At 37.3% G+C, this 5,648-nt stretch overlaps 1 pseudogene; it reads right to left on the bottom strand.

Annotated features, from left to right (window-relative positions):
• Nucleotides 1-3,778: 3,778 nt before the first annotated feature.
• Nucleotides 3,779-4,488, bottom strand: LOC114635452 (annotated as a pseudogene).
• Between the last annotated feature and the right edge of the window lie 1,160 nt (nucleotides 4,489-5,648).

Genomic DNA, 5,648 nt, shown 5'->3' with positions numbered 1-5,648 from the left:
CTCCTGCCAGAGCTGCAGGGTAAGGGCAGGGCTGGTTTTCATAGGCACAGAGAAGCCTTATTTGCATGCCTTCCTGCTTTAGTGTGCTCTAGAGTTGGGCATGGGCCTAAGGCAGTCTTCATAGCAGATATAAGACATCAAAGACGTCTCTGCTAGTTACAGAGACTGACAAATTATGGCAGTATAATACTCAATTTTTTTTTGGTTAAGATTACATCAGACTTCATTTAGTTCGCCTTTGTGTATGTGCACAGAACATGCTTTGTTTTCATACTCTAAATTCTTAATATCAATGTGTAATTAAATAGCACCACACATAATGGTGTTTCTAGACATGTGCTTAATCTTTACCACTGTCTGGGGTGCTCATGGCTCTCCCTAATATGGCACTTGGACAACATTGTATCTGGAAGGTTATGGTAGCAGAACTCATTTGTTGGTATTTTTTTTGAATTTCACTTATTCATGACAGTATGCTATTCTCAGGGCTTATTTAGGTACCTGAGACACTCCATGTCCCTGTCTATCTACCAGAGTTCACTATAATTCTCTCTGAAGCAAATTCAGATGCTTTGTATCCTAATGTTCTCCATTTACTTCTTTTAAGTTCTCCACAGTTTTCTTTTCGCATCTTTGCCCCAGGTAACATGTGACTGTCTTTATGTTTTGTTAGGCTAGCTTTCATTTTCCCGAATTAATATAATTAGTGCAAACTGGGTTTGTAATTAATTTTTAGGATGACTTTTTCCTATTAATCCAATTCTCTGGTTTCCATTCTCCTCTTCCCCTTCCTCTCTCCACACCTCACCTCTTCTTTCACATCATCAATATTCCCTTGTCCTTAATCCTCCTTTTTCCACAATTAAGATGTGTCTTCTTCCCAGGGTTCCTCTTCTAGACCCTAAAGCTAAAAAACAGAAGCCAGAGCTCCTGATGCACATGAATGTTCTGTTTATGACAGAAACAGGCATTGTCTGTACTTTCAAGTCTTTTTTATGTTGTTTGACACGACATTTACCAGTTTCATCTGGTCTCGAAAGGACTAGGGATACACTTGCCCACTGAGGTCCACTCTGCTGTCCAGATAGGAAAAAATGATTCAATAGCAGTAAGTCAATACTGTGATAGCTCCTCTTCAACTGTTAGAGAACACACATTAAGACTAAGCTGCACAATTGGTACAAATGTGTGGATCTAGTGCATCTCCTGTATGCTCCTGGTTGGTGTACAAGGATATGTGAGCCCCCTTGTTCCCAGGTTATCTGACTTTGTGGGTTTTCACGTGGTGTCGTTGATACCTGCTCCTTTCTATGCCCCACTGTTCCACAAGACTTTCTGGACTCAGCCTGATGTTTGGCTGTGGATATCTGCATCTACCTCCATCTGCTTTCTGGATATGCTCTCAGGAAACAAGTATGCTATGTTCCTGTCTGTAAGCATAGCAGAATATCATTAGTAGTGTCAGGGGATGGTTCTCTTATATGGAATGTGTCTTAATATTGGGCAATCATTGTTTGTTTGTTCCCTCAGTCTCTGCTCCATCTTTGTCTCTATATGTTTAGTCAAGACAAATTTGGGGTTAAAGGTTTTATGGGTAGATTTGTTTCTTCCTCCCTTCTATGGAATACTCATTTTTCAAGATGCTTTCTTTATTCCACTGTATATTTTTGGCTTCTTTGTCAAAGATCAAGTGTCTGAATTGTGTGGTTTTATTTCTTGGTTGTCAATACTTTTTCATTAATCACCATGTATGTCTCTGTGCTAATGCCATGCTTTTTTTTCTAATCACTATTGCTCTGTACTATAGCTTGAGGTTAGGCATAGTAATTCCTTCAGATGTTCTTTTATTGTTAAGAATTGTTTTCACTATTCTGTTTTTTGTTTTGTTTTTGTTTTGATTGTTTGTTTGTTTGTTTTTGCTTTTCCAGATGAATTTGTGAATTTGTCAGGAAAGAAAGAAAGAAATTAATGATTTCTTGAAATTCAATGAAAATGAGGACACAGCATACCCAAACTTATGGGACACAAAAAAGCAGTGCTAAGAGGAAAATTTGATGCACTATATATGCCCTGGTAAAGAAATTTCAGAGATCCTACACTAGCAACTTAACAGAACACCTGAGAGGTCTAGAAAAGAAGAAGAAAACATCCTCAAGAGGGGTAGATGGCAAGAAGTAATTGAATGCAGGGCCCAAATCAACCAAATCAAAACAAAGAATCAACAAAACCACAAGCTGGTTCTTTGAGAGAATTAACAAGATTGATAAACTCTTAGCCAGAGGAACTTAAGGGCTCAGAAGCAATATCTAAACTAACAAAATCAGACATGAAAAAAGAAACATAACAACAGAAATGGAGTAAATTAAAAAAATCATCATATCCTACTAACAAAGCCTATATCCAAAAAAAACCCCAAAAAACAAAAAATAAAAAATAAAAACAAAACAAAACAAAACAACAACAAACCCAAACTGGAAAACCTAGATTAAATGGATGATTTTCTAGACAGACACCACATACCAAAGTTAAATCAAGAGCAAGTAAACTATCTAAAGAGGCCCATATCTTCCAAGAAAATAGTATAATTTGTTAAAAATCTCCAAACCAAAACAAAATCCCAGGGCTAGATGACTTTAGTGTAGAATTCTACCAGATCTTCAAAGACAACCTATTACCAACATTGTTCAAACTATTCCATAAAATAGAAACACAGTGAATGCTACATAATTCATTCTGTGAAGCTTAAATTACTGTGATACCTAAACCACATGAGGAACCAAAAAAAAAAAGAGAACTTCACACCAATTTTGCTCATGAACATTGATGTATAAATACTCAACAGAATTCTCACAAACTGAATCCAAGAACACATCAAAACCATCATTCACCACGATCAAGTATGCTTCATCCCAGGGAAGCAAGGATTGTTCAGTATATGAAAATCCATTAACATAATCCACTATGTAAACCAACTCACATGAAAAAAATCACATGATCATCTCTGTAGGTGTTTAAAATGCATTTGAAAAAATACAACACCTCCTCCTGTTAAAAGTATTGGAGAGATCAGGAATTCAAGGCCATACCTAAATATAATAAAAACAGTTAAGAGCAAACCAACAGCCAATATCAAATTAAATGTAGAGATACTTGAAGCAATCCCGCTAAAATCACAAACAAGGATGCCAAGTCTACCCACATCTATTCAATATAGTACTCAAAGTTCTAGCTAGAGCAGTAAGACAATGAAAGGTGATTAAGTGGATAAAAATTGGCAAAGAAGTCAAGGTATCACTACTTGCAGATGATATGATAGTATACATAAGTGACCCCAAAAAATCTACCAGAGAACTTGTACAGCTGATAACTTCAGCAAAGTGGCTGGATATAAAAGTAACTCAAATACATCAGTAGCCTTCGTTTATTCAAATGATTAATAGGCTGAGAAAGAAATTAGGGAAACAGCACCCTTCATAATAGTCACAAATAATATAATATATCATGGGATAACAGTAACCAAACAAGTGCAAGATCCTTATAACAGTAACTTCAAGTCTCTCAAGAAAGAAATCAAAGATCACAGAAAATGGAGAGATCTCCCATGCTCTCGGATTGGCAGAATTAACATAGTTAAAAGAACCATCCTACCAAAAGCAATCTATAGATTCCACACAATCCCCATCAAAATTCCAACACAATTCTCCAAAATTTTTCTTCTTTTCTTTTTATTGGAAACATTTTGGTGAGGCCCCACCAGCTGTGCAATGTGATCCTGGAATCAAGCACCTTCCTCCTTGGCAATGCAATCTTTCTTGAGTGCTTCCTCCTTTTCCATGATCTGGAAGCCGCCATGGTCAAACTTGGTGTCGGTGGCAATGAACTTCATGGCAATCTTCTCCATAGCCTGATGTTTTATCTGGACCAACAAAGACTTATGAAGAGTAAGCACTCAATTGTTGGGTCCCCCTCACATTGTCTTTGAGCCTGATGAAGTCATTGGTTACCTCACCATAATGAATAAAGCCACCCAGTGAGTTAATGCTCTTGTCAGACAGGTCATAGTCAGTAGATGCATTGTTCTTGATCAGTTTACCATCCTTGATGAGTTAGCCTTGACCAATCTTGAAAACTTTGTTAATGTGTGATGGTAGTCTTTCTGCCTAGCTTGAGCCACAGAGAAGGCTCCACGCACGTGATGCCAGGCTCCAATACAGGCAACTTTGTGCAGACCTCCATGGGTCTTCTGGGGCGGTTTCTTTGTATGCCAATGACTGGTCACAGCTTTGTACACTTTTCCTTTTGTCACGCTGATGATGTCAATCATCTCATCCTGCCCAAACACCTGGTTCACAGACACCTGCTGCACCAGCCTCTCTCGGGCCCAGACTAGCTTCTCAGCTACAGTGCCCCATTCACCTGGATCTCCATCAATTGTGCCTTTTTCTGGCGCATAGGAAGCAGATGCATCTGAGTGTGCGCAATTATGAAGATGATCTGTATTTATTTGAGTATTTATTAATACTCAAGAATAGTCGGCAAGAATTTTGAAACATTTTTATCCTTGATTATCAGGGCAATTCAAATGAAACTATTCTCAGTATCCCTCTAGTTAGAATGATCCTTTCATACATGAAAAGTAACAACTGTTAATAAGCATTTCGAGAACCAGTGTCTCTTAGACACTTTTCTGGAATTTAAATTAGTGCCAATGTTTTGGAAAACATTACTGAGGTTTATTTCTTAAAGGTAGTCATGTATCTCACACAGTCCAGACTCTCACTAGCTGTTTGGGTGGTTTGTATGAGAATGACCCTCACGAGTTCAATTGTTTGAACCCTTGCTCCCTAGTTGGTGGAACTATCTATACACCATTAGGCAGTGTGGCTTTGTTGGGTGAGGCATGCTAATGGGGAAGAGATCTTAGGCTCAAAAGATGCATGCCATTCCCAATGTCCTCTCTGTCTACTGCTTATGAATTCATTGAAGGTATGAGCTCTCAGTTTTCCTTCTGCAGAATCATCATTCTACTATTATGGACTCTAGCCTTCTAGAACAATTAGCTGAATTAAGTCCTTTCATTTAAAAATTGCATTGCTCAGGATGTTTTACATAAAAAGAAAAAAGTAAATACAGGAGCATTTATCCAGTTACATGAAATCTGCATGTAATAGTAATACAAACATTCAGTAAATCAGTTAATGTTTCCCTCAAGGACTTTACAGATTAGAAACATATTACATAACAAATGAAGACACAGGTTAGCTACACCTGGCTGGCATAATTTGCTTTATACTATTTAGGAAGCATCTGGAGAATGTTGTTCTTCACACAAGAAAAATGGGGTTTATTACAGCAATTGACAATATACACACATTTCAATAAAATAAAGCTTATTATTGAGATCCAGGGACTCAGAGTCACCTTGTCAACTAGAACTTGATCACATATTTACTTATATCTAAGGTTTGTATTGATAGTAGTGACAAATATATAGATTTTTATATAATTACAATTTGGATTATTTAATATATGATTTACTTTCTCTTGTTTTTATGCAGGTAACATATTTTCTGTTCATATTGTACAGTTTCTCCAGAACTCACAGGATCCCAGGGACCCTATCATCCCAACATCACAGGTGACACAAT

This window comes from Grammomys surdaster, unplaced genomic scaffold (assembly GCF_004785775.1).
Source record: "Grammomys surdaster isolate TR1022 unplaced genomic scaffold, NIH_TR_1.0 104851, whole genome shotgun sequence".
NCBI classification, from domain to species: Eukaryota; Metazoa; Chordata; class Mammalia; order Rodentia; family Muridae; genus Grammomys; species Grammomys surdaster.
The sequence above is the reverse complement of the archived record's forward strand: the minus strand, read 5'-3'. Positions and strand labels throughout refer to the sequence as shown.